Source organism: Arachis duranensis, chromosome 1, assembly GCF_000817695.3.
Source record: "Arachis duranensis cultivar V14167 chromosome 1, aradu.V14167.gnm2.J7QH, whole genome shotgun sequence".
NCBI classification, from domain to species: domain Eukaryota; kingdom Viridiplantae; phylum Streptophyta; class Magnoliopsida; order Fabales; family Fabaceae; genus Arachis; species Arachis duranensis.
Window position 1 is genome coordinate 3,333,294 of NC_029772.3, and position 8,545 is coordinate 3,341,838.

The 8,545-nt window shown below is 29.8% G+C and overlaps 1 pseudogene; it reads right to left on the reverse strand.

Moving 5' to 3' along the window:
- Positions 1–279: 279 nt before the first annotated feature.
- Positions 280–3,417, reverse strand: LOC107463991 (scarecrow-like protein 21; annotated as a pseudogene).
- Between the last annotated feature and the right edge of the window lie 5,128 nt (positions 3,418–8,545).

The window sequence follows — 8,545 nt, forward strand, 5'->3', positions numbered from 1 at the left end:
GGAAAATAATCCATGTCTCTTACCATATCACTAATGAGTTTAGTATGGTATTAAGCATTCACCAAAATATCTCAACTTTCAGAAAAATGGATCAAACAAAGCATAAGAGTAAAGAATGTGAGAAGGGCTGTAGTTTCAGGATATTTGCTAGATATGCAGTTGTGAATTGTGTGATGAAATGTCTTTGTAGGTACAAGCAGTAACTGTTCTCTTTATACTTTGTTAGCATAATAGTCCTTGCTGTTACTTGTATTGCTAACATAAAAATCTAGGATGCCATTTAACAAAACAGTAACTTCACTATGAAATTAGAAAACATAAACCTAGTTATAAGTCTGCAATGAAAAAAGTTTACCAAATGCTATTAGAGTTTTCATCTCCAAGCACAAGAGACAATAAGAACCTGATTCATCCAACCAAGATAAAGTGTGCCATCTCTCTCTTCTAGAGTGTAATGTCCAGGGTAGCTTTCTAAAAGGGTCTTGATTGAAGCATTAACAAAGGAGCTCAGCGGATAAGGCGCGAATCCGGCAGCCATGAAACGCCGTCTCCACTTGTTCAGAAGCTCGTGCCGTTCGACTCTTTCTTCCCCTTCACATGCTACTAAGTTGACAACTTCTCTAGCCAAGCAGTGCTGCTCAACATTGATCCTCTCCTTGTGCTCCCTTGGCAGGACAGCATCAATCGATTCGAAAACAGCCAAGTAGTAGTTCAATGTCACCATGAAACGCGGCAAGAATTGAGCATTATTAGTACTAAACTCTTGCTCAACTAGAGTCACTACCTTGGGAGACAAGTTCTTTGCCAATCTCAACAACCGGTCGCGAGGATTTAGACTGGTAACACTTTCATCCGGAACATGGTGCAGCATAATGGCAAAATTCACTGCCACAGCTTCATTAGTTCGAAGTTCAAGATCTTCTAGTTGCACCTCAGAAGCAGGAACTCTAACAGCATGGAACTCAAAAGGTACATTACATGACTGTGCAAGTGCTGATAGCCTTTATTAGGCTTACCCACTGAGTTCCCTGGCTAATCTGAAAATCAATTATGTGAACATGACTTTCCTCCTTCATAGCTTCAGCAATTGCTCCATTCGCCGACATATACCCAAACTTGAAGTATGGACATATTTCATAGAGTACATGCATGTAGGAAAGGAGTTCGTTGCCGGTCGGCTCGCTGCATTTTAAGGCCTTGTAGATTTTGCTTCCTGTGCAAGCCATCCTTGCAATAAGAGACTCCAACATGTATGCTCCTAATCGTTGCAGAGGATCCCCTGAAATCGAAACCATTTTTCGCAACTCTGATATCAGCCAATCAGTAGTCTCCATATCGTTCTCTGCCATTGATTTTGCACAAGTATAAAGCATCTCCTTTAAATCACCTCTGGATATGATCTCCATTGTTTTCTTCCACTTCTCTGCAGCCACCAAAAAGGAATCAGGTTCTTCTGGTTCCGGAACCACAATATCATACATATTTAGTGTACTTGTATCAGGTCCCAGCATAGCAGTTTCAAGCTCTCTTATCTTATCCCTCAGATCATCAAAGTCATGTGTCAAGCAAGAATTTATCTCCGGCGAGCCATTAGTAGTTTCGAGAGAATGTTGTGGCCTCAAGACATGTGATTTCGGTTCTAGCTTTGACACCGGGCTACCATTAGGCGAAAAATTGGCTGTAGATGCAGAATTTTGGCCCGGGATATTACTTGTTGAAGCAGATTCAAGGGTGCAATATGGATCCGAAATCTTGACCAATGGGTAGGTTGCTTGGTTGCTGTTATCAGAGGAAGAGTAGTTTTCTAGGTTCTCACTTGATGGAAAGCAATATGACTCCTGGTTTTCGGCAGGCTCGATGTAGAACCTGCCAGAGCCATAGGGAAGTTCATGTTCTTGAGATGTTTGCATCGAAAAACAACCGATCCTTCGAATACACTCAAGCAGTACTAAATGAATTTCTGAACTACCAACTTTTTCCAATAGCCTTTTTTGTTGTTAGGACAACAAAATATCAACAACTTTTACTTTCTAAACTTTGTGAACATGGTCTGCACTTCACTTCAAGTCAATTTCTGTTAGGATAAAAGAATATGAGTTAGAGTAAATCAAACGGCAAACGAGTAACAAGATTACCAGAACTATATCCATAACAAACAAAGATATAACAGAAATCTGATGGTTTTTTGGTCATTGCCTAAACCTGTTTTTTCCTTGATCTTAGTTGTTAGAAGCTAGCAGTAATCAAATTGGACTTTTTGGCTGTGACTAATCATGCATTTTTCAGTAAGAAAAAAAAAAGCTACTTAACAAGATAATCTACATGAACTGTGCAATACATCCTAAAGCTATTTCCAGAATCATTGTTGCCTAGAGAGAAATCACAGATCTTTTGAAAAAATAAAATACAACAACAACAACAAAACCTTATCCCGCTAGATGGGGTCGGCTTCAAAAAAGATTGCTTCTGTAACACTTCACCACATAAATTTTCTTTTGAATAAAGGTAGAAACTACTGAAACTTGTGAGGACAAGCAAGTACTAAGGAAACAACCTACTGAGACTGAACAACGCTGATTAAAACCTCTATTGCCAAAACCCAGTGAGATAAAACCCAGCAAAGGATCATAATTCTGGAAAATTTTCTGACTATGAAGTACTTTCCAAACATTAGTACCTTAAATAGACAGAGTAATTTGCAACCTCCACAAAAATAACATTCTAATTTTGCATTTTTTGTTTGAACATCTTAAATTTCTTAGCCGGGTCCAGAAATTCCTTCTTCTGAGTTTTGAAATTATCATCCAAATCAAGAAAATAAAAGCCAAAATATTGACTAAAAACTCAGAAGAAAAAAGAAATGATTTCTTCATGCTATACTTGGCTTCTAGTATCTAAATAAAAGGGTTTTCTTTATTCTTCATTTTTCCTCTTAAACTCAATAAAAAATACAATCACTTCCATTGGTTTGGCTTTAACAATGAAAAGTATGCATTCCAGTCTACAATAATTGAAACTCAAAGCCAACATGCACAAGCTCAAAAAAATAATAAAACCAGAAAAGGGTAGAACCTTAAACCAATATTGCTAATTTCAAAAGCAAACCCATCTTCAAGCCTCAATGAAAGCATAAAAATAGAAAGAAAGAAAGAAAGAAAGAAAAAAGAAACTCCTTTTTTCCTCCCTTTGATAATTGAAACATGATGCAACATAACATAATCAGAAGAAAACATAAGAAAAATTCCATACTTTCAGAGCTTCTCACCTTGTGAATTAAAGAAAAAACACTCTATTTGGAACTAGAAAACAGAGAAACAGAGTAATGAGAATTTGGCATGCATATCCATATACATAGTATTTATTAATTTATTTATGATTATGATTTTATGATAAAGTGGGTTTGTTTGGAGCATGGCATGACACACATGTCAAATCACAAAGGTTGTTGTGGTGCTTAGTCCCTTCCCAAGTCTCTTTTGATCAATGTCCTTCTCTCATGTCTCAATTTTTATTTATTTATTTATTTTTACTTTTTTTAATTTTTGACCCATTTTCCGTTTTACTTTATATTAAATGGACGCCAACAGGGAAAAAGTCTGCTTTCTCATTTTGCTTTTTAGACCCTAACTTCTTACTTCAATTCCTTTGCTTTAATGCATTCCATCCAAAATAAAAATCAAAATATCTCTTTAATGCAAGAATTAAGATAAGCTTTTACTTTTTTCTTTATATCTTATACTTTATTAATAAAACAAAAGTTATTTGTACAATTTTATTTGGTAATTTGACAAGACCAGTGTGATTTTACGCAAAGTGCTAAGTTGAGTTACATTACGTTCATAGTTAAGGAAAAAATTTATTTTATCCAAATTATAAAACAAATCTAGGTTCGCCTACTACTACGCAGTGACGGAACTTGAAATAAAATTTTGGAGGGGTTAAATAGAAAATAATTATCAAAATATTTTTGATATGGACCATATTTAAGATAAGCTCGTTTAATCTCATCTATCTAATTTGGGTAATATTGCCAAATTTAAAACCCTTTTTCAAAATCTCGTTCTAAAAAGTTAAGGTTAAAGTCATGAGATGTAACTTTTTAAACTTTTGAAGGTTATATCTCACTTTTTTCGTGATTCATTAAAATAGAAAAACTATCTACAGGTATTAATATTGTAAAATTTATATGTTCTCCTTCTTAAATATTAGCCTTCCTCTTAAAAAATATATTAATTTTTTGATTTTTCATTATTATTTTATATAAAAATTTGAATATATATCCTGTAAAATATGTAAAGAAAAAGTTAGAAAGACAAATATTAAAATTTATAATATTTATTGAATTTTTTATTAATTTATACAAATACAATAATATTAATACTTATTGAATATTCTATTATTTTTTATCATATAAAAAATTAAATTAAATTAAATAAATAGTAAAATATAAAATAATATTAAATTAAATAAATAAAAAATATCTAATTTTTTATATTTGAACTTAAAGATAGAGAGAGTGTTGTTTATTGAACTTATTAGATACTTTAAGTTATAGTAAAATATTTAAGTTAATTAAACTATTTTTTATCTTTTGAAAAAGTACTACTAAATTTTTTATAAAAAATTTGAGAGAGACCATACCCCTTGTCTGAACTAAACTCCGCCACTGTTACTATATATAATATGAATTTTTTTATATAAATTTAAGAAATATTTTATTTATCGCTATGTGAAATTTACAGAATATTTACCCATTTAAATAATCCTATTTCATCTTAAATGTAATTACTAAAGCATAGTTATGACTTATGAGTATATCCCAAATGCACTGACATAATTTTTAAACAAAGATTACTGGTGTATTTGAGATAGAACTTTTTTTATAGTTTTCTCGTATTCCAGATGTTGAAACACCAACATCTGAACAAATTTATCTATGATGCACTGTATTCAAGATGTGGATAAATTTAATTTGAAAATTTTACATCTTAGATAGTGGCGTCCAAAATAATTTATTTATATAAGAAGTTATAAGTACCATAATTCATCACAACCAAACACTATATTATCTTCTTATATTCATAAATATGACTACTAATGAGTTTTTTTTTATTGTTGTTTATCCAAATCTATTTTTATTATATAAAAGTTGATACTAATTTCTTATATAATGAATTTATTAAGTTACGTATTTCTCTTTTAATAATATCACATCAGTAATTTTAATAATTTGACAAAATTTAAAAATCAACCAATAATCATTTAGTAAATTTTTTCTAAAAAAAAATTCTTATTTATTATTATTTATTAAAACATAAAATACTAATTAAATACAATAAATATATATTAAAAATATCATAATAATTATAAAAATTTTAGTTATAAATATTAAAATTCTATAATTTATACATATTAATAATATATCTATCTTATTCTTTTAATTAAGTTTAAATTTGACACATTTTTTTACTAAATACCTTCAAATATATCATAATTATAAATTAATTCATAATTTTATATTATACTTTTGGTATTTTTTATTTTCATTTTTTTTTTCTAAATCAAAATAAGTTTAAGTTAGTCTCATAATTAATTACTGAAACCAGGTCATCTAGTGAGAGTGATTCTTCAGATAAATATATTTCAGAGACTTTAACTGATAAAAATTTTCGATTTCTTCTTCTTTGTCATTAGCTATTTCTCAAGTTTGAGATGCTCTTAAGTTATTATCACATTTTTCATTTCAATGTCAAATAATTGAATAATCTTTTTAATGGTGCAAAAATAAAAATTATAACACGGATACTAAAATTGAGTTTCGAACGGAAACACACGTTTAAAAATAAAGATGCTATTCTCATGACAATTAAGAATAATACGATTTTAGATTTTTTTTTCTTGGTTGACCACTTGACCTTGTAAGGGTAGTTGGTCCTCAGGGTCCATAACAAGCCACAATTTGATTTCTGTTATAAATATTACGACTTAGACTGAGATTATGTTGAAAGTTGAAACACAATCTAAAATAATCTACTTATTCATTAAATATAAACTACAACTTGTATATAAAAAAAAGTGAATTAATATTACAACTGAATACTACTATATTGAGAGTGAAAACGGAAATGTAATGATGAGAAATGGAGAATAGGTATTAGAAGGAGGACATTAAACTACATAAAACAAAATGAAAGCGCAGGTAATAAGCGGGAAGTAAGTATGGACGGTGAGCCAATCACCCCCTAATCAATTAGTAAATAATCTAATTGAAATAGGATGAAAACTCGGTGTAATCGACTTCACGTGAAGTTGATAATTGAGAGTCGTTAAATAATTTGACTGATTTAATTAAATTTTTATTTAACAGCTCTTAACTATCAACTTTATATAAAGTCGACTGCACTTGAATTACCTTAAAATATTTACGAAATTGTAAAAATTCAAAACAATTACTTTGATGGGCAATAAAAGATATAAATTAATTTCATATACATTTAATATTAGTTCAACAAAACTAATTTAAATAATATTATAATACTTTGTTAAAGGTAATTTATTTAAAATTCTAAATAAATTAAGGATAAATATTTAAATTGATCTCTTAATAAATTACAGAGTAATTATCCCAAATCAATCTTGGAGAATTTTCAAATATCCTAATTTATTTTTTAATAGAGTAATTACTTAGATCAGTCTCCAAAAATTTTAAAAATAGATATTTTTGTCTCAAAAAAAATTAATATACAAATCAATTTTTAATATTTTTTCTATCAAATATAACAATTTTCTTGAAAATTGATCTGTGTATTAATTCTTTTTGAGACTAAAATATCTGTTTTTTAAATTTTAGGAATTAGTTTGAGTAATTATTTTGTTAGAAAATAAACTAGAGACTGATTTATTTGTCGAAATAAAATGATTGATCTATGTATTAATTTTTTTTAAAGACTAAAATATCCACTTTTAAAATCATGAAAGACTGAATTGAATAATTACTCTAAATTTTAGATCCAATACTATAGTCGCAACAAATTTGTATTATTCTAGAAGTCTTGGAGAATTATTCCCATATGATGGATTAGTCTATCTCTTTTAAATAATTTGATTAAAAAATTTATTATAAAATAAATTAGTATTTTTTTAAAACGTAAAAAAATAATTGATTTTTTTGATACTAAAATTATGAGTGCTTCAATTTTTTACGGTTTAATTGAGTTGAGACAAGAAAGGAAGAAATGAATGGCGTCGGCTGGCGTGTGAGTAACGAGTATATTGAGTAAAGACCAAAAGACAGATTTCTGCTTCCAACGTGTAGAATTGGGCCACGCGGTTTCTCTTATCATCCTACGTCTCTGCTAAAATCTGTCTTTTTCAATAAAATTTAGATTTGTGGCGGATTAATAATTGATATGTCGACCTGAAAATACCGTAGACAAAAAAAAATTAATATAAAAAATAATTGCTAGAAGACTAACACTTCTAGCTCCACCAGTCTTTTTCAAAAAAAAAAATTGCCATTGCTAATAACAAAGAAATATTGATGTTGGAGTAATAATGTTGAATTGTCGAGGATAAATTAAATATAAGGTCAACGAGTGATAAATAATTTTGAAAAAAAAATTGCTATAAAAAGCTTTCGTAAACACTAAAAATAATATTGAAATAAAACTTAAAGATTATTTTTTTATTTAAATATTCGGGTGCACTATACATCTATGTAACCATGTCACCAAGTTGGTCCAATTTCAAATATAGTTACGCGCATTAATGAGAATGAAAACATGCATCCGCTCATTATGAAAAAACGTTACTTCTTCCTCAGTTCTTCTTTTTCTTCTCTGCTCACGTTATAGGCTTCACCGTTCTCCTTTGCTCACATTTTTTTCTTGTTCTTTTTCTTCTTTTTTACTCGCGTTCTTTGTTATAGATTTGGATTGACTTCAACGTAATTAGCTTTGCAGTTTTTCTTCTTCGTTTTCTTCTTTGATCTGGACTTTTGAATTGAAACAATGAATGAATCAACTTCAAAATCAGTTGAATGAGTGCGATTTGGATTATTCTTCTGAAACGCATCACAATAATCTTAAACATTGTACAAAGTAAAAAGAGGCCACCAAATCGAACAACATTCATTTGGTGAACCGAAATCACAAAGGCCACCGAACCGAACAATGTACATGTGGTGAATAAATGGTGATCAACTTTCAATAAAAAAGAATAGTATTTCTCCATACAAAAGAAGTACTGAACAGAGTAAACCAATTTCAAAGCCCTAATTATACTATCCATTGAACTGAAGAAGAAGAAGAAGAACTTACGAGTGCAAATTTGAAAGAAGAAGGAGGAGGAGGAGGAAGAAGAGGAGAAATACTATTCTTGTTGATTGAAAGTTGATCACCATTTATTCACCACATGTACATTGTTCAGTTCGGTGGCCTTTGTGATTTCGGTTCACCAAATGAATGTTGTTCGGTTCGGTGGCCTCATTTTATTTTGTTCAATATTTAAGATTATTATGATAGCATGTAACAATCATTCCCTAGCT